General features: G+C 47.0%; 1 long non-coding RNA gene across 1 annotated transcript; it reads left to right on the top strand.

The window, feature by feature from the left end:
- The first annotated feature begins 10,448 nt into the window (after positions 1-10,448).
- LOC140415735 (uncharacterized) lies at positions 10,449-23,267 on the top strand. The gene is made up of 3 exons (XR_011944648.1): positions 10,449-10,598; positions 10,831-10,947; positions 21,504-23,267. It is a non-coding gene; the product is annotated as an uncharacterized lncRNA (long non-coding RNA).
- The last annotated feature ends 209 nt before the right edge of the window (positions 23,268-23,476 follow it).

The following is a 23,476-nucleotide window of genomic DNA, read 5'->3' as shown; positions in this document are numbered from 1 at the left end:
TTACAGCATGTGCGGCCTGTGGGCGCCGCCATCTTGCCTGCCTCAGGACACGTGCGGCCTGTGGGAACCGCCATATTCCCCGCCTCAGGACCCCTGCTCGTCGGCCACCTCATCAGGCCCCTCATCACCTGCAACTGCCGCCGACCAGCCGCATCTCGCCTCCATCACGATCGACCAGTCCCGACCACACAACCTCGCAACTACGTCGACGACAGTGAAGGTCGACGGGCACAAGATATCCTGCCTTCTGGACTCCGGGAGCACTGAGAGCTTCATCCACCCCGAAACCTCAAGGCGCTGCTCCCTCGCGGTACACCCTATGAACCAGAAAATTTCCCTGGCCTCCGGATCCCACGCCGTGGCGATCTGGGGGTACTGCACTGCCGTCCTCACCATCCAGGGCATAGAGTTCAGCTTCCGGCTCTATGTCCTCCCCGATCTCTGCGCCGCCTTGCTACTCGGCCTGGACTTGCAGTGCAACGTCCAGAGCCTAACCCTGAAATTTGACGGGCCCCTACCACCCCTTACTGTCTGCGGTCTCACGACCCTTAAGGTCGACCCGCCTTCTCTGTTTGCAAATCTCACCCCGGATTGCAAACCCGTCGCCAGCAGGAGCAGACGGTACAGCGCCCAGGACCGGACCTTCATCAGGTCTGATGTCCAGCGGCTGCTACGGGAAGGTATTATCGAGGCCAGCAACAGGCCCTGGAGAGCCCAATGGTAGTTGTGAAAACTGGGGAGAAAAACAGGATGGTCGTTGACTATAGTGAGACTATCAATCGGTACACGCAGCTCGACGTGTACCCCCTCCCACGCATATCTGATATGGTCAATCGGATTGCACAGTACCGGGTCTTCTCAACAGTGGACCTGAAATCTGCCTACCACCAGCTCCTCATCCGTAAGGTGGCCCGCCCGTACACCGCGTTTGAAGTGGACGGCTGCCTTTACCGCTTCCTTAGGGTTCCTTTTGGCGTCACTAACGGGGTCTCGGTCTTCCAATGGGAGATGGACCGAATGGTTGACCGTTACGGACTGCGGGCCAACTTCCCCTACCTGGATAACGTCACCATCTGCGGCCACGACCAGCAGGACCACGACGCTAACCTTTCCAAATCCCTACACACCGCTAAACTCCTCAACCTAACCTACAACAAGGAGAAGTGCGTGTTCAGCACGAACCGATTAGCCATCTTCGGCTATGTGGTCCAGAACGGAGTGCTAGGGCCCGACCCCGATCGCATGCGCCCCATCATGGAACTCCCCCTTCCCCACTACCCCAAGGTACTCAAACGATTCCTGGGCTTCTTCTCGTACTACTCCCAGTGGGTCCTTAACTATGCGGACAAGGCCCGCCCACTCATCCACTCCACCGTTTTCCCACTGACGGCCGAGGCTCACCTGGCCTTCAACCGTATCAAGGCCGACATCGCCAAGGCCGCGATGCACGCGGTCGACGAGATGCTCCCCTTCCAAGTCGAGAGCGATGCATCAGATGTCGCTCTAGCCGCCACCCTCAACCAAGCAGGCAGGCCCGTGGCATTCTTTTCCCGCACCCTCCATGCCTCCGAAATTCGGCACTCCTCCGTCGAAAAGGAGGCCCAAGCTATCGTTGAAGCTGTGCGGCATTGGAGGCATTACCTGGCTGGCAGGAGATTCACTCTCCTCACTGACCAATGGTCGGTTGCCTTCATGTTCAACAACACACAGCGGGGTAAGATCAAAAATGATAAGATCTCGAGGTGGAGGATCGAGCTCTCCACCTACAATTACGAGATTTTGTAAGCTCATCGAGCCCCCCTATGCCCTATCCCAAGGTACTTGTGCCAGCGCACAAGTGGACCAACTCCGGACCCTGCACGATGATGTCTGTCACACAGGGGTCACCCGCTTTTATCACTTCATAAAGGCCCGCAATCTGCCCTACTCCATCGAGGAAGTCAGGGCTATCACCAGAGACTGCCAGGTCTGCGCGGAGTGTAAACTGCACTTCTACCGGCCAGACTGAGCGCACCTGATGAAGGCCTCCCGCCCCTTTGAACGTCTCAGCGTGGACTTCAAAGGGCCCCTCCCCTCCACCGACCAAAACACGTACTTTCTTAATGTGGTCGACGAATATTCCAGATTCCCCTTCGCCGTCCCATGCCCCGATATGACGTCTACCACCATCATCAAAGCCCTCAACACCATCTTCGCTCAGTTCGGTTTCCCCGCTTACGTCCACAGCGACCGGGGATCCTCATTTATGAGCGATGAGCTGCGCCAGTACCTGCTCAACAGGGGCATTGCCTCGAGCAGGACAACCAGCTACAACCCCCGGGGAAACGGGCAGGTGGAGAGGGAGAATGGGATGGTCTGGAAGGTCGTCCAGCTGGCCCTACGGTCCAGAAATCTCCCAGCCTCCCGCTGGCAGGAGTTCCTCCCTGACACCCTTCACTCCATTCGGTCGCTCCTTTCCACTGCGACTAACGAAACTCCCCATGAACGTCTCCTTGCCTTCCCCAGGAAGTCCACCTCCGGGGTTTCGCTCCCAATGTGGCTGGCAGCTCCAGGACCTGTTGCACTCCGTATGCACGTGCGGCTACACAAGGCGGACCCATTGGTTGAGAGGGTACAGCTACTTCACGCGAACCCGCAGTACGCCTACGTAGCGTGCCCCAACGGCCGCCAAGACACAGTCGCCCTCAGGGATCTGGCGCCAGCTGGGTCCCTACACCCCCCCCCCCGCGTCCCTGGCGCCACCCTCCCTCCCCCCAGCACACCCCACCACAGCCCCCGCTCCAGGACAATCCGTCCTCCCCTTGGTCCCACCCAGGGATGAAGATGAGGTCGACACGCTCCCGGAGTCACCGACGACTGAACTGACGTCAAAATCGGCACCAGAACTGTGGCGCTCGCAACGACGGATCAAGGCACCCGATCGTCTGAATTTGTAAACTTTTCCTCAAAATGTTAAACACCTGAATGTAAATAGTTTTCCACCACCCCCGCTGGACTCTTTTTAACAGGGGTGAATGTGGTAGTCACCACTGTTGTATTGTATGTACCACATATGAGGGGTATTACGGTAAGGCCCCTGTACTACAGGTACGGGGGTAGATCCCTGCCTGCTGGCTCCGCCCAGCAGGCGAGTATAAATGTGTGGGCTCTCCGAGCTTCAGCCAATTTGGCAGCATCTGCGGGAGGCTCCACATCTCTGCGTAATAAAGCCTCGATTACACTCTACTCGCGTCTCGTCGTAATTGATAGTGCATCAAGGATACTGAGCAACTCTGCCCTACCCTCCTTCAAATATTGCTGTGAGATCTTTTGCAACTACCCAACATGGCAAATGGAGGCTCTGTTTAAGGTTGCATCCAGTAGCCATCAACTCTGACAGTGCAGTATCCCTTCAGTAATACATTAGGAGCATCAGTCTTGGTCATGTACTCAAGTATTTGGAGTGGGACACTGGGAGGAGGATGCTACCAAATGAGCGACATGCTGACATCTTAAATGAAACGATAAGTTAAAAAGGAAAATTAATGTACTCTTTGACTGTTAATAAGTTGCTAACATTCCAGATGTAGAGAAACAGTTTTTCAATACGTATCTCCGGTAGAGACTAAGATGTGACTCAATGGCATTATGCTTCTCCCTAATGCTACTTGATTGCAATTATCACCCTTCAGTGTCACAAAATGTGCTTCAAACCACTGACCGTAAAGATTATTTAATGACTATTGCAACAGATGGACAAAAGCTTCGCCACCAGTACAAAATAGGCTTGCAGGATTGTTTGAAGAGCATTTCAAAACTGAGCCTCCTTGTTTTCTGCTGTCTTCACATTTTCCCCCTCAAACGATAATCCAAACCAGAAATATCTAGCTGCTTTAGAATTGACCAGCAGGCCACAGCTATGCTTTGAACTTTTTTCTTATTCATTCATGTGGCACGGCGTCATTGGCTGGGCCAGCATTTATTGCCCATCCCACATTGCCCTTGAACTAACCAATTCAGAGGGCATTTTCAAGAGTCAACCACATTATTGTGGATGTGGAGTCACATGTAGGCCAGACCAGGTAAGGATGGCGATTTCCTTCCCTAGATGCCTTTTTACAACAATTGACAATGGTTTCATGATCATCGTTAGATATTTACTAAATTAAAATTTCACCATCTGCCGTGGTGCGATTCGAAACTGGATGCCAGAACATTACCCTGTGACACTGCCTTTCCGCACACCACTGTCACACAACATGAGGTATTGTCTACTTCTGTGGCCAAGCACAACTTGCCAGCATGGAGGAACTGGCATGGGTTTTGAGGGGGGTAATTAGAAAGAAACCCTTTCCACTGGCAGGAAAGTTGGTAAGCAGAGGAAACAGATGTAAGGTAACTGGCTAAAGAACTAGAGGTAAGGTTTTTACAAAGCGTATTGTTATGATCTGGGCTGCGCTGTCTGAAATGGTAGGCGGAAACAAATTCAATACTCCCTTCCAAAAGGGAATTGAACGATTATTTGAAGGTTGAAAGTTTTAGGACCATGGTTGATGCCGCTAACTGGACAGATCTTTCAGCACAAATATGGTGGACCAAATGCCTCTTTCTGTGCTTTCAGATTTTATGATTTGAAAACTAGCTGAGACCTTGCCTATGTTAAAATGTTGCTGTCATTTGTTCATAGGTTCATTCCTTAACAACATTCAGCACAACTTGTATTGACTTTCATGGAATGCAGTTTATGTTTTCCTTCAAATCCCTTCAGCACCTTTCTGCAAAGTTGCTTCGTTTTAGTCCCCTTAATTCATTTGCATCATCATATTAATTACAAAAAGGAATTCAATCAGAACAGTTTAGTAATTCTTAATGCAGTGCACAACTCGCAAACTCAATGCTTGTCTATTTTAAGAATGCCATTCAATTATTTCTATGCTATGATACCACCTTTTTGGCTATATCTCTGACGAAATGCACAAAAGTCCATATGTGTGCCGCATTCCAGAAATCGCACTTTGTTACAGATGCATAACAATCATTTTTTTTCAAAGGGCAAGCATTCCTCTGAACTGGAGACAGAAATTTCCCAGCCTTTGCAGTTGCCCTCTGATTGACCTCAAGCGCTGACAGACAGCTGCTTAGTCGCCCCAGAGCAGACAACTGAGCTGCCTTACATGAGCAGGACCCTGGAATAGCCAACAATGCCATGGAAGATCTGTTACGACATTAAAAGGACATCACACGTTTGCAAACACAAAAAAAATCTGTCACAGTTTTTTCAATGTTTCCTGATAAATATCGGCTGATTAAAAGCACTGTCCTATCTGTAATTGTTCCCCTTATAGTTGAGAAAAGTAAGGAGATGTTTAATAGAGGTGTCCAGAATGATGATGTCTGTGAGTAGGATGGCAGGGGTGGGGGGGTGGGGGGAGGGTGGGGGGGTTGAGGGTGAGGGGGGAGATTTGATAGAGCTGAGAATATTTTGTTTATTAAACGGTCAACAATAACAAAGATTTGAAAATCAACAACACATCATTCCACACATCACAGCGAGACTCGGCCAAACTCGTCGGCCACTCGGCCCATCAGGGCCCGGAGAATTGCCGGGGGGGGGGGCGGGGCTGCTGTCAATGGCCCCCGACTGCCGTGGCAGCGATCCCGCGGGCGTCCGAAAAACGGTGCCGGAGAATGGGGAAGTCGGCGTCAAGGCAGCGGGGAATCTCCGGCCCGGCACTGGGTCAGAGAATCCCGGCCCCGAAAACTCAGAACTGGTGCATCTAGCAGGCCATCAACAGTATGACCTTCTGGCACTCATTCTCCGTGAAGTTGTTGGCCCAGAAGATGCAATGTATCCTTTCTGCGTACTGATTCCGGTCTTCAACACCGATGTCAAATGCATCCAATCGCACAAACTGAGGCATGGCGAAATAGTTGGTTCCAACCTGGGTCCAGAAAATCAGGGAGGTGGTTCAGCTGAGTAGATTGACGCACCGACAGCAAGCCAGTTTACTCCTTGTCGCGAGATTAGTAAGGACAAGCGGAGTCAACTCCAAATAAGAATAACAAAGTTTGGTTTATTTACAATTAGGTTATATACAGCTCCCGGTAGATCGCTACTGGGTCTCTCCTCGGTTGTGCCTCACTAGTTGACCTTTTATACACATTTGAATGGAGTTCCCCCACCTCTCAGCAGGGGAGCTCATACTCCGCAAGAACCACAGGGAAGATTATCATTCCCACTCTGTAAGTCCCGTGCAGGATATTACAGACTCGATGGGCCAAATGGCCTACTTCTACTCCTATCTTTGATAGACTGCTCTATGGCCTTGATTTTGAAGAGCCAAAGTGTTGGAATTTATCAGGCAACAAGGTTGTGTTAATGAAAAGTGACGAAGTTGACTTGAAAAACTTTCATCTGTGGGTTATAACGGCGAGCCAAACTGCGTTCATTTTTTTTTGAGAAAAGGTTAAGAGGACAGCGTGAGGCAGTGTTCCTACTGGAAGTAGATAAAGATCGCCAAAGAGAAGATACTTAGGCTGCACGCCCAGAACTGGAAGACACAAGTAAAATAAAATTGGTAAGCACCTAGCAAGAGATGAGGATGTGCAACAACTTATTCGATCCCAATGTCAAGCATAGGTAAAACTGTGCCTGAGATAATGCAGTGTAATTTATTTTTTATCTGAAAGGAATTAGTTACGGTTTGAGATTCAAGATTACTGTGACAAGTACAGACAACTGTATTTATTTTATATGGAGTGATTAGAGTGAAGGCTTTAAAGGAATTTGTACTTATGCAACCCTTTTAATAAGGTGTGCAGATTAGGTGGATTGGCCATGTTAAAGTGTCCCTTCATGTCCAAAAGGTTAGGTACGGCTACTGAGTTATGAGGATAGGGTTGGTTCGTAGGCCTAGTTAGGGTACACTTTCCAAGGGTCAGTGTAGACTCGATAGGCTGAATGGCCTCCTTCTGCACTGTAGAGATTCTCTGTGATTCTGTGAATGTAGTAACGTCGCAAGGTACTTCACAGGAGTGTTATCAAACCAAAGTTAACACTGAGCCACGTAAGGAGATATCTAGCAAAGGTTTGGTAAAAGAGGTAGATTTTGAGGAGTGTGTCACTGGTGAAGAGAGGAGTGGAGAGGCTTAGTGAGGGAATTCCAAAATGTAGGTTTTATTGGCAGCTCAAGGCATAAATGGTGCAACCATGAAATTGGGAACTGCTAGAGCCTTCACAGATGCCATGGTTCCTGTGTGTGACCTGTGGAGAAGAACCAATCGGTGTTTAATGTTGGAGACGTGGGGAATAATAATTATCTGCGTGGTTTTCATGATAAACCTGGAAACGCAAAAAGAAAACGCAAGAAATAAGCAGTTTGTGCCCTTTACACTCCTTGTATTCTAGTTCACAAATTGTTGAATCATATCGCACAGGAGAAAGCATTTGTTTTCTCTGGCTTTTTGAAAGAAATCTCCAAATTGCCCCATTCCCTGGCTCTTCCCCCATAACTGAAAAGTTTTCATTTTCAAATTTAAATCCAATCACCTTTTGAAATTTCCTGTTGCATTTGCTTCCAACGCCCTTTCAGGCATACGCTCCACACCATCATAACTTGCTGTGAGAAAAAAAAAATGTTTTCATAATCCATCCTGTAATGGATGGGAAAAAGGCTGGAGATTGGTAATGTTGGGTCTCTGCTCAACTGTAATAATAATAATTGTCATAATATCCACTCATGGATATAATGAGATGCAGACAAGCAATGATTGACATACAGGATAACCAATGAACGCACACGACACATAACAACCAATCACCAGACAGGACATCACCACTAAAAAGCACACAGGGCATTAAGACTCTCCCTCTCTCTACAGGACACAGCTACTGAGATAGTAAGAGTGCACAAGCCAGTGAGCACTATCACCATGAGGTAGAGAGTTAGTCTGGTCAAGCCAGTGGGAGGTTATCAGTTAGATTGATAGAGTGTCAACTCACAGCAGACTATGTACAACAATCAGGAAGTTCAATAAAACAGTGTTGGACCATCTCCTGTGTCAGAAGCCTGTTTTTAAGAAAAAGATAGATGCCTTTCTAAAGAATAAAGGGATTCAGAGATATGGGGCGTCATTCTCCGACCCCCCGCCGGGTCGGAGAATGGCCGTTGGCCGCCGTGAATCCCGCCCCCGCCCCCGCCGAAGTCTCCGCTCCCAGAGATTGGGCGGGGGCGGGAATCCAGCCGCGCCGGTTGGCGGGACCCCCCGCTGGATTCTCCGGCCCGGATGGGCCGAAGTCCCGCCCAGAAACTGCCTGTCCCGCCGACGTAAATCAAACCTGGTATTTACCGGCGGGACCAGGCAGCGTGGGCGGGCTCCGGGGTCCTGGGGGGGGGCGCGGGGCGATCTGACCCCGGGGGGTGCCCCCACGGTGGCCTGGCCCGCGATCGGGGCCCACCGATCCGCGGGCGGGCCTGTGCCGTGGGGGCACTCTTTCCCTTCCGCCTCCGCTACGGCCTCCACCATGGCGGAGGCGGAAGAGACTCTCCCCACTGCGCATGCGCGGGAAACTTTCGGCGGCCGCTGACGCTCCCGCGCATGCGCGGGGAAACTGACAGCGGCCGCTGACGCTCCCGCGCATGCGCCGCATTTCCGCGCCAGCTGGCGGGGCAACAAACGCCATTTCCGCCAGCTGGCGGGGCGGAAATCCCTCCGGCGTCGGCCTAGCCCCTCAATGTTGGGGCTAGGCCGCCAAAGATGCGGAGACTTCCGCACCTTTTTGCCGGCGCGATGCCCGTCTGATTTGCGCCGGCTTTGGCGCCAGTCGGCGGGCATCCCGCCGTTGGGGGAGAATTTCGCCCATGGTGTACGGGCTGGAGAGTGGAGCTGAGTCCACAAAGATCAGCCATGATCTCATTAAATGACGGAGCAGGCTCGAGGGGCCAGATGGCCTACTCCTGTTCCTAGTTCTTATGTTCTTATGTTCTAGTTTCACTGCACCCAGTTGCAGTCAACGTTGAACCAACTTAATTAACACATCAATAATCAGTTGACCAGACTGGGGATGAGCAGTGGAAACTCAGACCTCTAACAGGTAGAGGAGTTCAGCCAAATGATCAGGTAATTGCTGTCAGGATGCTTCCCGTGTGCATATTTTTGTCTGAGCTGGAACAATATCCAATTGTAATCATTCCCACATGCAATAAAAATTCAGTTTGCAAGGGAGATCAGGCTAAAAAAGTTCATTTGAATGGAATTGTATAAATTGATCAGGGATTCCGAGTGTCGCTGTTCCAATAATCCAGAAAACATAAGTTCAAATCATTTCATGCCAATTAGGTTTTCAAGATAAAGATGGATAATTTTTTGAAGAATAAAGGAGTAAAGGGGTATGGTATTCGGCCATGATCTCATTGAATGGCGGAGCAGGCTCGAAGGGCCAGATGGCCTAATCCTGCTCCTAGTTTTTATGTTCTTATGATATAGGTAGGAAATTGTTACAAGATAAATTCCCCATATGGAGAAAAATATATCAGCTGGACAAAATACATGGGAGTTGAGGCTCAAAACAGTCCATAATAAAAGAAAATGATGTAGTAATTGGATGGAAAAGCAAGGGAAATATGGGAAACAGGTAAGAAAGGATGGCAAGTACTTAGCACCTCACATCATCTCTGGAAACTTCAAATGCTGGGCTGAATCTTATGGCCCCATCACAGAGGAGGTGGGGCTGCAAAATGCGGCGAACCATTCAAAAGTCATTGACTTTGGCATTCCACCCAACTGTCACACGGTGTAATGTGGAAACGTGGCCACCAATTTGCAGATAACAGGGTCCCATGAGCAACAAGATATTTGCCGATGGTTAAATGGTGGCTAGGTTTTGAAGCAAATTTCTGCAGCACGTTTTTTGAAATAGTACAACTGAATCTTTTATATGCAACTTCGAGGGCAGGCGGGGCCTTGTTATAAGGCCTCATCTGAATGATGGCACTTCTGACAGACTCCTTTCAGATTGCCCGATCGTGCAGGCAGGCTAAGTTGTGGAGCTTTCTCAAGTGGGTCCAGAACCCACAAGCTTCTGACTCAGAGGTTGGTGAGTTACAATGGGGCAATGGTTGATACCTAATGCAAGATCTAAATTTTCTAAAGGTAGTGTTGGGGTCAAAGGGCTGACAAAATCCTGTTGCTGAAATGGTTGCTGTCACTCAGATGGTAGTACTCGTGCCATCAGAAGGTTATGGGTTCAAGTCCCATTCCAGAGACTGAGGCACAAAATCTCAGGCAGTCACTCGAGTGCAGAGTGCCACACTGTTGGACATCTCTTTTGGATAAGAAGTTAAACCAAGGCTTTGACTGACCTCTCAGATGGATGTAAATGATCCCTTGGCTGTATTTCCAAGAGGCTTAGTGGAATTTTCCACAGTGTCCTGGCTAATAATTACTCCTCAACAAAGGTCACTAAAAGAACAGCTTACCTGATCTTTATCACATTGCTATTTGTGGGACAATCTTGTGCACAAATTAGTTGCTGTATTTATCATACAACAGTAGATGTACTGCAAATGTGATTCATTGGATGTGAATTAAGTACCACGCCTATCCTTAATTCATAAAAGGTGCAATATAAAAGCAAATATCTGTTCTTTTTGTATTCAATTTGGCTCAAACAGCATGCAAGGCCAAAATTGTAAAGATGGGAGAGGAGTATTGCAGGAGCAGCAATGTAATTGTGGAAATTGCCGGGAATGAGTGTGGTATCTGAGCTTTGGTCCTTACCGGCTGCATAGGCATGTATTATGAAGCTTTAGCCATGTGTAAAGTTTAATTTCTGTTCTCATTAATTTTCAGGCATAACTAGCTGTTGCCAACAGATCTTGGTGTTCTCAATAAGCATTTATTCAACAAAGAATCAACAGCGTAAAGAATAGACCTTTTGAAACCTCCAACTCTACAAAATCTGAACAGGTCAGTGCAGCAAATAAGAGATCGAAGTGTCAATATGGATTATGTGGAATAGAACAAAGAAAAATTGGATTTATATAGCACCTTTAACACAACCAAGGCTCGTCACAGGAGTGTTCTCAGATAAAAAATTGTCAGAGAGCCAAAGAATGAGAATGAGACATTCGGACATGTGACCAAATGCTTGGTGAAAGCAGGGCAGCACGGTAGCATTGTGGAAAGCACAATTGCTTCACAGCTCCAGGGTCCTAGGTTCGATTCCGGCTTGGGTCACTGTCTGTGCGGAGTCTGCACATCCTCCCCGTGTGTGCGTGGGTTTCCTCCGGGTGCTCCGGTTTCCTCCCACAGTCCAAAGATGTGCAGGTTAGGTGGATTGGCCAGAATAAATTGCCCTTAGTGTCCAAAATTGCCCTTAGTGTTGGGTGGGGTTACTGGGTTATGGGGATAGTGTGGAGGTGTTGACCTTGGGTAGGGTGCTCTTTCCAGGAGCCGGTGCTGACTCGATGGGCCGAATGGCCTCCTTCTGCACTGTAAATTCTATGAAAGTGATGGGTTTTAAGGAGCCTCACGGAATGGCAGATTAGGTTTGGAGTGAAAATTCAAGAGTTTAGAGATGAAGCAGCTGAAGGGACTACTGATACTGCGGTGATGGAAATGGAGATGCAGAAGGCCAGAGCTGAAAGGAACTCAGACAAAAGTCAACTGCAGGGCTTGGAGACCAAGGATTGAAAATCACGGAATGAGGAGATTCTCGCCAGAGATTAAATAACTGGGGTGAGCCCTGTGATGGAGTGCATTGTGACGATCTTTGAGGAGAGGTGCCTAAGACTGTTCTTGTTGCAAATGTTGCTCACATTATTTAGAAGGAACTAGTTCACTGTGAGTGAAAGGGGTGGTGACGGGAGGGGGGGCACCCTCTACACCTGTTAACTGCAGTGTTGATTTGATGAGCCGCTTACAGTTTGGAGTCCCCTCCATCTCCGTGGCAAGGTCTTTCAATCTTATTGCTGAGAGTGTGTTTTGTGCCTGCAAGGGTGACTATTCCGTGAGAAGCTTAGAATAATGTGGAATGCAGTTGTGGAAAGAAATCCAAAACATGACGATTCAGGTTGCCTTTCACAAACTGAAAAGTTGTCAAATACCCTTTGGCAACTGTGGAACAGGCATCAATGCACCACTGATTGAATGTCATCATATTCCTGCCGGCAGCTGAAACAAGCCGCTTCAAGGAAACCACAGACGTTTCCCCTATAAGCGAAGGCATTTCGCGTGGCTTGTTCTCATGGGGGCTTGCACATTGCGTGATATTTTATTCCAATGTTCCTAATCTCAAACATAATTTATTATTTCAGTTCAAAACACCCATATCTCATGATTGACCACTATTTGTTTCCCTTCCTTGATGGACACGAGCTGCCTATCTGCCTCAGATTTGCATGATCCTGTATCTGGCATGTTTATGTGATTTGGAGTATGCGGATAGATACAAATGGGATGATTAATTACGACATGGGACATAGGCCCTCTGTTTCTGGGGTTGTTAAGTTGAAATAGGGCATGGGACCAAACGCAATATATGCACCCATCATGGACCTCTTGATATTACAGTTTATGATGGGGTAGTTGTTTTGATGTTACAATGATATAAAGGTGCCAATCACTCACAAGGGATTGGGTAAACACATTGTGGGTTCATTTATTAAGATCAGCCACTTGAGAACAGATACACATGGGTATAAAGCTTGAAGACATCTGTCCTGAGGTCTGCTCAAAGGCAAAGGTGAAACTGAAACTGGATCACATGGTGCACTTCCCTTCTAGTGATATCATGCTGGGCTCCCTTAAAGGCATATTACAACAACCCCTTTCTTTTTAAAGATACTTTCCCCGGCAGCAATTTGGCCTGACCAAAATGTCAGACAAAGCTCCCATCTGTAACAACCATAGGTTCACACCAGCACTGACTGATGCCACCTGCAAAAGGATGAGACAGGATGAGGGGACACTGACAGTCAGGGACCTGTACACTGATGGCAGGGTCGTGACACTGGATGAACTGACGAAGAACTTCCAGCTGGCCAGGGGGAATGAGCTAAGGTACCTGCAGCTCAGAAACCTCCTACGAAAAGAGACAAGGACTTACCCACAGTCGCCAGGACAGACATTACTGGAAGAGTTACTGGACGCAAGCATATTAGAGAGAGGAAACTGTAGCGACATGTTCGACCGACTGGTAGGAGGGGCCGACACAGTACTGGACGCAACAAGAAGGAAATGGGAGGAGGACCTGGGGATCGAGATAGGGTGGGGACTCTGGAGCGAAGCACTGCACAGGGTCAACTCCACCTCCACCTGCGCAAGGCTCAGCCTGATGCAACTAAAAGTGGTACATAGAGCCCACTTAACAAGAACTCATATGAGTAGGTTCTTCCCGGAGGTGGAGGACAGATGTGAACGGTGCCAAGGAGGCCCAGCCAACCACGCCCACATGTTCTGGTCCTGCCCCAGACTTGTGGACTACTGGACAGCCTTCTTCGAGGCAATGTCCAAAGTGGTGGGGGTGAGGGTGGAGCCATGCCCAAAAGTTGCGGTCTTCGGGGTTTCAGACCAGCCAGATCTATTTCTGGGGAGGAGGGCAGACGCCCTTGCCTTTGACTCCCTGATCGCCCGCCGTAGAATCCTGTTCGGCTGGCGGTCAACAAACAAGCAGAAGAATAGCCAGGTAGCCGGGAACCAGGGGAAAGCAGCCAAAGCATGAGAGGGGGAGATAGAACTGAAGGGGGGGGGCACAACTCAGTCTAAGAGGAAGGAAAGTCGAACCACAGGGGGGTTGGAGGAGGGAAGAGACAGGGAACAATGGAGGAGAGCCAGGGAGGTGGAGGGGGGCGAGGGGGTGGGGGGAGGGGGGAGGCAGGGAAACTGACATCCACAGGAACAGAGAAAAGGGAGAATACAGGTGGAGGACGGGAGGGCTGGCTGAAGCGGCAGCATGCACGAGAAAACAACGGCGGCGAAATCCGACCGGGAGAAGCGAGGGGCAACACCGGCACCAGACCCACTCGAGGATTGCCCTCCGGAAGTGCGTCGCCGGCACAAACGGATGTCTACTTACATATATATAGATATATCATATCCTGTGTACATAACAGCAAAATATACTCTGTGCAAAAATCCAATAAAAAACATTTCTAAAAAAACCACTAAAACTCTGCAGATAAATTTAACTTGGCTTATTTTGCAGTTAAACACAATTATTCAGAAATGTTGGGCGAGATTTTCCAGTCCCGGAACCACCTGCTTCTTGGCGGTGTGACATCCACTGGCGGCGAAATTCTCTATTCCCGCCGCTTCTCAATGGATTTCCCATGAAACCACCGAATGCCGCTGGAAACCCGCAGGCAGGTGAGTGCTGCCAGCGGGAACAGAGAATCCCAATGCCCACTCTTTATAGTTCTTTTTGTGTGTTTTTCTTCTACGTTAATAAATATTTTTTATTAATTGATAAAAAAAAAAAGATACTTTCCCCCCACCCAGAAAAAGTATAATTATATACAATACATGTTCATGTTTAGTTACTATTACACAAGTGTTTTGGACCAGTGAATCTAGGAGTCTTTAAAGCGTAGAGGTAGTCTATTGCTACGCTCAGATCTTGTAATGGTAGCCTTGTCGAGAGATTTCTTTAATTGCTGTGGAATTGTCCTTCTTGGATGTTTTTTCTGGCTGCATTTGAGATCTTGTCCAAGATGCAGTAGAACTGTATGACGGTAGGAGCTGGAATTGATTTGATTTGTCCTCAGTTTAGTCTCACAATTGTGCCTTTGTGTGTAATAACCTCATAGGAACTTGGTTCTGAATAAATCTTTGTCACTTTGGCTGATTGTCACATACCTTCTGTGTGATCATGCATGTGAACGCATTTTCCCAACTGTTCAATTGAAAATTCTGTACCCGCATTTTCTTGTGTATGTTGATCATCTTCTCATGGTTTTAAAAGTTGCGTTCTAGTTTCTGAAAAAGGGCAAGAGTAGGTAAATTGGTAACCACTGGCCTGTCAAGCATGAGTTCTGCCACTGATGGAATAGTTGCACCTCTTTAATATTCATTCATGGGATGTGGGCATAACTGAGCCAGCATTTATTGTCCACTGCTAATTGCCCTTCAATTCCCCGCCAACTCCATTTACAGGTGTCACTCTCAGATATAACATTGCAATGTGTAGATCTTGCATGGTCTGTTTGTATTTGAGAATCAGGATTTCACCGTGCAAATCATTCATTCAGCTCAGCCATAAGATCTAGGGTAACAAAGAAAATTAGATATAGCTCTTGGGGCAAAAGCGATCAAGGGATATGGGCGGAAGGCGGGATCAGGGTATTGAACTTAATGATCAGCCATGATTATAATGAATGGCGGAGCAGGCTCGGAGGTCTGAATGGTTGTCTCCTGCTTCTATTTTCTATGTTTCTATGTAGTAGTGTGATCAATATTACACTTTTCACACATATCCTGAAATGGCATACCAATAAAAGGAAGACCGTTATCTGACATGATCTTTCTTGGCGCATCAACTAAACTGAAAATAGCACTCAAGTGTGTGTGCAACAGTTGTGCTTTTTGCATTGTGCAATTATTGAATCATGAGGTGATTGGTAAAATAGTCAACGATGACAATGAAATCAGTGCCATGAATATGAAAGAGTTTGGGTGTGATTTGGGATCAAGGATGGGAAATGACGTTATGTGGAATCTTGTTTTTTGTGCTGACTTGGCACTTTCTCTTGACATGCCTCACACTTCGTGATGACAACTTCAGTGTCATTGTTCATACCCAGCCAATAAACTGTCTCTCTTGCAAGTCTTTTTTCCCAATCTATGCCCAAGACCATGTGTGAGTGACAAAATTGTTCAAGAACACAAAGTCAAAAGATTCCAGCATGATGACCTGCCTGCCTTTAAGAATGACTCCACAGGAGATGCCTAGCTTGTCCCAGTTAGACCAAAATAGTCTCATGTGTTCATGGACAAGCTGAATTGAATCAGCCCATCCTTCAGTGATGGTTTTTCACAGTTTCTATAGTGCAGAACCTTTTGCCATTTCCTCTTGTAGTTATTGGCATTTGCATTGCCCAAAATGTACCAAATCAATTGACGAACGTGCGCTCTCCTGCAAGCGAAATATTGCATCTCCCTTGAAACTGCCAATAACACTGCTGCCTCACAGCACTCGGGTCCCAGGTTCAATCCTGGCCTTGGTGGCTGTCTGTGTGGAGTTTATACGTCCTCTCAGTGTCTGCATGGATTTCTTACGGGTGGTCTGGTTTCCTCCCAGAGTCCAAAGATGTGCAGGTTAGACAGATTAGCCATGCTCAATTGCCTCTGAGTGTCCAAAGATGTGCAGGCATTATGGGGACAAGGGCAGGGGTCGGCGGGGTCGGGGAGGGGTGGGGGGGTAGTAGGTCTGGGTTGGGTGCACTTTCAGAGGCTGAGTCCAGTCTCGATGGGTCAAATGGCCTCCTTCTGCATTGCAGGGATCCTATGGATCTGTGTTCTCTTCTGCTGCGACGTCTATATATAATGGATCTTTCGCAAGAATGTTATACAGCCAGGCTTGTGCAAAGACCAGAAAGATGCCGACCAAAAACTTTAGCAATGCTTCCGCAATGACACAATGTTTATGGAATGTCATTGAAAAGAGACAAAATACAAATTGTAGCGGTTGACTTTTCTGGACTTTTTGTAGTCACATTCAATTATTTTTGAAAATTTTAGTGATTACTTAAGAACCTAAGGATATTTTACGAATGGGGAAAAGTCATTAAGCCTGATAGCCATGGTCTTTTTCAAAAGTTTAATCCCACATTCCACCTTCCTACCATAATTTACAACAGTTCATTTAATTGCCAATAAAGCGCATTGGGATGTCCTGAGGTCACAAAAGACACACTATGAATTTAAATCTTCATTTCTCTTTCTTTAATTTGCTCTCTCATTCTTTCTTCTTTTGTCTCCTCTTTCTCTCCCCCTCTTTCATCCTCTTTCTTTCTCATGTTCTCTCTCTCCAGCAAAGCATTTGGTTGTCTCTTGAACCCCTTATGTCCTCCAATGGATTTGCTCGCTCACATTGTTCATTCCTTTTCCGTTCAGGCACAAACTTTCCTACTTAATTCTAATTTGTTGCATTCACTTTGTGTTTCCCTAATTTTCATTGAAGTAAAATGCTTTGATTTCTACCCAGTAATGGAATATTCTGCAAGCATCCAAATTTACATGCCAAGAATGTAACTCACAAATGTTAATAAGTTGAAGTCATTAAGAACCAGTATATTTCCATACATAGTTCTGTGCTGGTATCTTAATTCGTGCATGGATTAGAAAAAATACACTGGACCCGCGATACACATGAGAACAAGACCAAGAGATCAGTCACGCCAGTCAGGTGTACAACACCATTTTCTGAGTGCAAGTTGCTGCCAACAAAAATTTTACTATTAATCAATATGGACTGAGCAGAATCTTTCATCAAGCACTGAATGTTTTCCTGTGGGTTTGAAATTCTTTTCTGGCATATAGCTGCATGGCACGAAACCATATTTCAAATACCTCAGAGGTTTGTGTTTTCATTTTAATAAAAACATTTAGCCTGACGAATCTTCATTCACGCAAGCATGCCTCCAATGTTCACGCCATTGGGACACAAGTCAAAGGGCAAGGGTCACGGTGCAAATGTACGTCAAGCATTTGCATTTCAAAGCAGCTCTGCTGTAATATCTCCAAAATGGAGGATGCCAAGAATAATTTTATTTCACTGCTGTCTTGGTAGGGTTGTGCATTCAGATCAGGAAAAAGTCCACATTCAAGTTTTATTCTGTGCTAAATTTGCTGATCAGTGGACAGCAGTAAGACAATTTAGGATAGAAATTCTGCTGACAGAATGCAGGGCGGAACAGATTTTCTGCCTAGTGCTTTAATCCACTATTGTGGCAGCCTTCCACCCATGTGCTGATAACTCTGTTAAGCATCATCTGGTGTAGCTCAGGAACCCCACTCTGGCATGACACACTCATCCGCATTTTCTGCAGAGGAAGACAGTGGCCTGAAGATGTACACAAATCCTTCCTCTCTGTTTTCTCTGGGCCCTCTTCTCAGCTGTGCTTCTTGCTTCTGCCCACCTCTTCCAATGCCCTTTAAAGCAGTCAGTCTCTAAAGGCCATGCTTATCAGTGATGCTTACTGACTGCCAGAGCCAATGTCCGCCATCTTCATATCTTGCTTGCTGGTGGGCTTATAAAGAAGGTACAAACATCCAGTGCTCAATTCACTGTACAGAAGGTTTTGGATATTCGGCCATCATCGTCCAATGAATGTTGCTGAGCCAGTGCAGGTGTCGCCACACTACCAGAAGGATGTGGAGTCTTTAAAGAGGGTGCAGAAGAGATTTTACCAGGATGTTGCCTGGTAGTGAGGGCATTAGCTATGAGGAGAGGTTGAATAAATTAGGTTTGTTCTCACTGGAACGACGGAGGTTGAGGGGCGACCTGATAGAGGTCTACAAAATTATGAGGGGCATAGACATGGTGGATAGTCAGAGACTTTTTCCCAGGGTAGAGGGGTCAATTACTAGGGGGCATAGGTTTAAGGTGCGAGGGGTAAGGTTTAGAGTAGATGTACGAGGCACGTTTTTTACACAGAGGGTAGTGGGTGCCTGGAACTCGCTGCTGGAGGAGGTGGTGGAAGCAGGGACGATTGTGACGTTTAAGGGGCCTCTTGACAAATACATGAATAGGATGGGAATAGAGGTATAGGGACCCCGGAAGTGTAGAATATTTTAGTTTAGACGGGCAGCATGGTCGGCACAGGCTTGGAGGGCCGAAGGGCCTGTTCCTGTGCTGTACTTTTCTTTGTTCTTTGTTCCTTGTTGTTGGTTCCGTAATGAGTATCTCCTGATTGAATTAGCACTCTTCAGGACTTCTTAAGTTAGTGATCTTGTCTTGCTAAGAGATTCCAAGGATACTCTCTAAGAGAGCGAAGGTGGAAACAGTTCAGCATTTTCCCTTGCCTGGTATATGTTGTCAAGGTCTCACCACTGTAGAACAGTGTGCTGGGGCTGCAGGCTTGGTAGACTCACAGTTTGGTGTTCCCAGTCCAGTCGCTGTTGTTCCACACTCTCATACTCAGCTTGAAAATAACACATGCAGATTTTACAATGCATATGTTGGTTTCATCATCAAGTGACGTCGTGCTGATGATTATGGTGCATAGATATGTGAAGCTGACAACAATCTCCAGTGCCACATTGTCAGTGCTGACAGATGGCAGTCTGGCAATGTCCTGGACAACATTTTTTAAATTTCGGATTTGGCATCGCTAACTGGGCCAGCATTTGTTGCCTATCCCTAATTGCCCTTGAACTGAGTGGTTTGCTAGGCGTTCAGAGTGGGGCAATTAAGAGTCAGCTGCCTCGCTGTGTGGGTCTTGAGTCACATGTAGGCCAGACTGGGTAAGGGTGGCAGATTTGCACCCCTGAAGGACATTAATGAACCAGATGGGTTATTACGACAATCAGCAATGTTTCATGGTCATCATTATACTTTTAGTTCCAGATTTCTCTTTTATTGAATTCAAATTTCACCATCTGCCATGGTGGGATTCGAACCTGGGACCCCAGAGCATTTATCTTGGGTCTCTGGATTACTGGTCTAGCAACAATGCCACTACGCCCCCGCCTCCCAATAACCTTTGTATTCCTGATGCAGGTGGTCCAGTTGCCACTGAAGGTGTTCCTCGGTTTGGAATACTAGTGTGGCATTGTTAGCGGAGAGCAACTCTTTGATGAAGACTTGGTCTATCTTTGTTTTCGACATCAGGCAAGAAAGGCTGAACAGCTTCCCACCAATTCTAGTATGTAAATAGACAACCTCCATAGATGACCTGAAGACATGTATCAGCCGCAGAGAAGAATGTGGCAATGTGTATTGCGAATCTCAAAGGGTTCAGATGTTGTACCGCTCTTGCATCTTATATGTTTAATAATATAGTCTTGTAAATGAAGTCTTGAAGTACGTTCCATTTCACTTCTATACTTAAGTGTGCCAGTTTAATTGAATCGAAGAACTGTTAGTTGGGGAGCAGTATTGCTGACATTGGTATGAGGGAAGCAATTCTACTTTGAATGATAAATACTTCAAGGGTTGTATTCTGCCCCCAGTGCACACCATGCAGGGAGTGATCTGATCGCAGTCAGCACGGTAGTAGCTGCATGTGTTGAGAATGCTGTTCAGAGAGTCACATCTGGTGATGACCAGATCCAGCTGTGATACCTGCCATGATATGGCCGCTGAGGGGAGTGGAGGCTGTGAGACAGAATTGAAGGTCAGGGATAGGTTGACAAAGATGTCATGGACACAAGACAAAGGGAGTGTCAATGGTGGCATTAAGAACTAAAGAAGTGCTAATAGTGGCATTATGGTAAGAAAGCAGAAAGTGTTAATGGTAGATCAAAGGTCAATGCTCAGTGAAAACAAAACTAAGGAACAAGTGACAGATAGCACTGTGGGGAAGGTGGGCAGGGATGTTTGCATTGGGACAACCTATGGAAACAAAAAGGGGGTCAAACTGGCAGGGAAAGTACACAGCATAAAGTTCACAGTTTGTCTGCTCTTTCTGCTTTGCTGGATCCAAATTTAGTCAGAATGTCCAGTGCACGAACACATTATTCCACCCAACTTGTCAATGTTGGCCTTTATGCTCTATTTGAGCCTCCTTCTGCACTATCTCATCTAAACACATCAGCAAACCTTTATTTCTTTCTCCCTCATGTGTTTATCTAATTTTCCCTTATATGTACTTGTGCTAATCACTTCAACTATTTGTTGTGATTGCACATTCCACATCCTAATCACTCTGAATAAAGAAATGTCTCCTAAATTTCCTTTTGGATTTATTGGTAACAATCTACTTTTAATTCTTTCATGGCATGTGGGCAGTCCCTAATTGACCTTGAGAAAGTGGTGGCAAGCTGCCTTCTTGGACCGCTGCAGTCACTGAGGTGTAGGTACACCTGCAGTGCTGTCTGGGAGGGAGTTCCAGGATGTTGACACAGTTACAGTTACATATTTCCATGTCAAGATGGTGCGTGGCTTGGACAGGAACTTGCAGGTGGCGGTGTTTCCTGCATCTGTTGCCCTTGATCTTCCAGGTCAGTGTTTTTAAAACTTTTTATCCCAGCACCCACTTTTGTCAAACGGCCAATCTTCAGGACTATGCAGGCCGACATTCGCGACCCACGCCAGCCGACCTTCGTGGCCCACGCCAACCGACCTTCAGGACATATGCCACGTTCGCTTAAGCACACTGTCTTGTGTCCATGACATCTTTGTCAACCTATCCCTGACCTTCAATTCTGTCTCACCACCTCCACTCCCCTCAGCGGCCATATACAATTACATTTCTATCGCTCTTCAGTTCTGTAACAGGGTCGCATAGCCTCAAAACGTTAACTCTGTTTCTCTCTCCACAGCTGCTGCCAGACCTTATCCCGCATTTTCTGTTTTTTTATAGAAGAAAGATGATAGCAGGACTCGGAGTTATCATTTCAACTGGCCTTTGATTCCTATTGAATGTCGTGGCTGGATGTTGCTCCACAGGGCAGGTACCCATGTAGTGACACGACTGGAATAGTCAACGACATCCCAGGTAGAATAAAAATCCATCCGTCCCTGCAGTTTGGAGGTTGTGGCTAAATCCACCCCAGAAGCCACGGATTAACTTGTATCTGAGATCACCATTTCAGATGTCACAGCAGCCTTCTCGAAGGTCAACCCACGGAAAGCCACTGGCCCAGATGGGGTACCCAGACGCGCACTCAGGTCTTGCGCGGATCAGCTGGCGGGGGTATTCGCAGACATCTTCAACCTCTCTTTACAACAATCAGAGGTCCCTATCTGCTTCAAGAAAATTACCATCATCCCTGTACCAAAAAAAGTCAAGCAGCATGCATTAATGACTATCGTCCAGTGGCTCTGAAATCCATCTTCATGAAGTGCTTCGAAAGGTGAGTCATGGCACGAATCAATTCTAGCGTCCCAGATTGCCTTGATCCACTACAGTTCGCCTACCGCTGCAACAGGGCCACAGCAGACGTCATCTCCATGGCCCTGCACTCTACCCTGGAACACCAAGATAACAAAGACACCTATGTCAGACTCCTATTTATCGACTATAGCTCAGCCTTCAACACCACCATTCCTACGAAACTCATCTCCAAACCCCATGGCCTTGGCCTCGGCTCCTCCCTCTGCGACTGGATCCTGAACTTTCTAACCTACAGGCCACAATAGTTAAAGAGAGGCAACAGCACCTCCTCCACGATCATCCTCAACACCGGTGCTCCACAAGGCTGTGTCCTCAGACTCCTACTTTACTCCTTATATACCTATAACTGTGTGGCTAAATTGCCCTCTAACTCGATTTTCAAATTTGCTGATGTCACCGCCGTAGTGGGACGGATTTCAAACAATGACGAGACAGAGTACAGGAATGAGATAGAGAATCTGGTGAACTGGTGCGACGACAATAATCTCTCCCTCAATGTCAACAAAACGAAAGAGATTGTCATCGACTTCAGGAAGCGTAGTGGAGAACATGCCCCTGTCTACATCAATGGGAACGAAGTAGAAAGGGTCGAGAGATTCAGGTTTTTAGGTGTACAGATTACCAACAGCCTGTCCTGGTCCCCCATGCCGACACTATAGTTAAGAAAGCTCAACAACGGCACTATTTTCTCAGAAGATTAAGGACATTTGGCATGTCAGCTACAACCCTCACCAACTGCACCATAGAAAGCATTCTTACTGGTTGTATCACAGTTTGGTATGGAGCCTGCTCTGCCCAAGACTGCAGGAAACTACAAAAGGTTGTGAATGTAGCCCAGTCCATCACGCAAACCAGCCTCCCATCCATTGACTCTACCTATAATTCCCGCTGCCTCAGAAAGGCAGCCAGCATAATTAAGGACCCCACGCACCCCGGACACACACTCTTCCACCTTCTTCCGTCAGGAAAAAGATACAAAAGTTTGAGGTCACGTACCAACCGACTCAAGTACAGCTTTTTCCCTACTGCCATCAGACTTTTGAATGGACCTACCTCGTATTAAGTTGATCTTTTCTCTACACTTTGCTATAACTGTAACATTATATCCTGCAGTCTCTCCTTCCTTCCCTATGTACGGTATGCATTGTTTGTACAGCATGCAAGAAACAATACTTTTCACTGTACACTAATACATGTGACAATAATAAATCTAATCAAAATCAAATCAAAGTCTTCATCCTTATGGAAACGGAAAGTTCAACCTTGCACACGTATGCTTTTGTGAAGGGCAATAACAACAAAATGCATGTTTTACTCAAAACTCGATACTCTTGGGAGATGCTACACCAGAATGCCGACAGCTTCATGGGCTTTTGGTGTGTCTATAATGTGGTATTGTATGTCAGGTACAGCAGCGTAGTCTTTTAATTTGGAGTCAG

The sequence above is a fragment of the Scyliorhinus torazame genome, chromosome 1 (genome assembly GCF_047496885.1).
Source record: "Scyliorhinus torazame isolate Kashiwa2021f chromosome 1, sScyTor2.1, whole genome shotgun sequence".
Lineage (NCBI taxonomy): Eukaryota > Metazoa > Chordata > Chondrichthyes > Carcharhiniformes > Scyliorhinidae > Scyliorhinus > Scyliorhinus torazame.
This window is presented reverse-complemented; position numbering and strand designations above follow the sequence as displayed.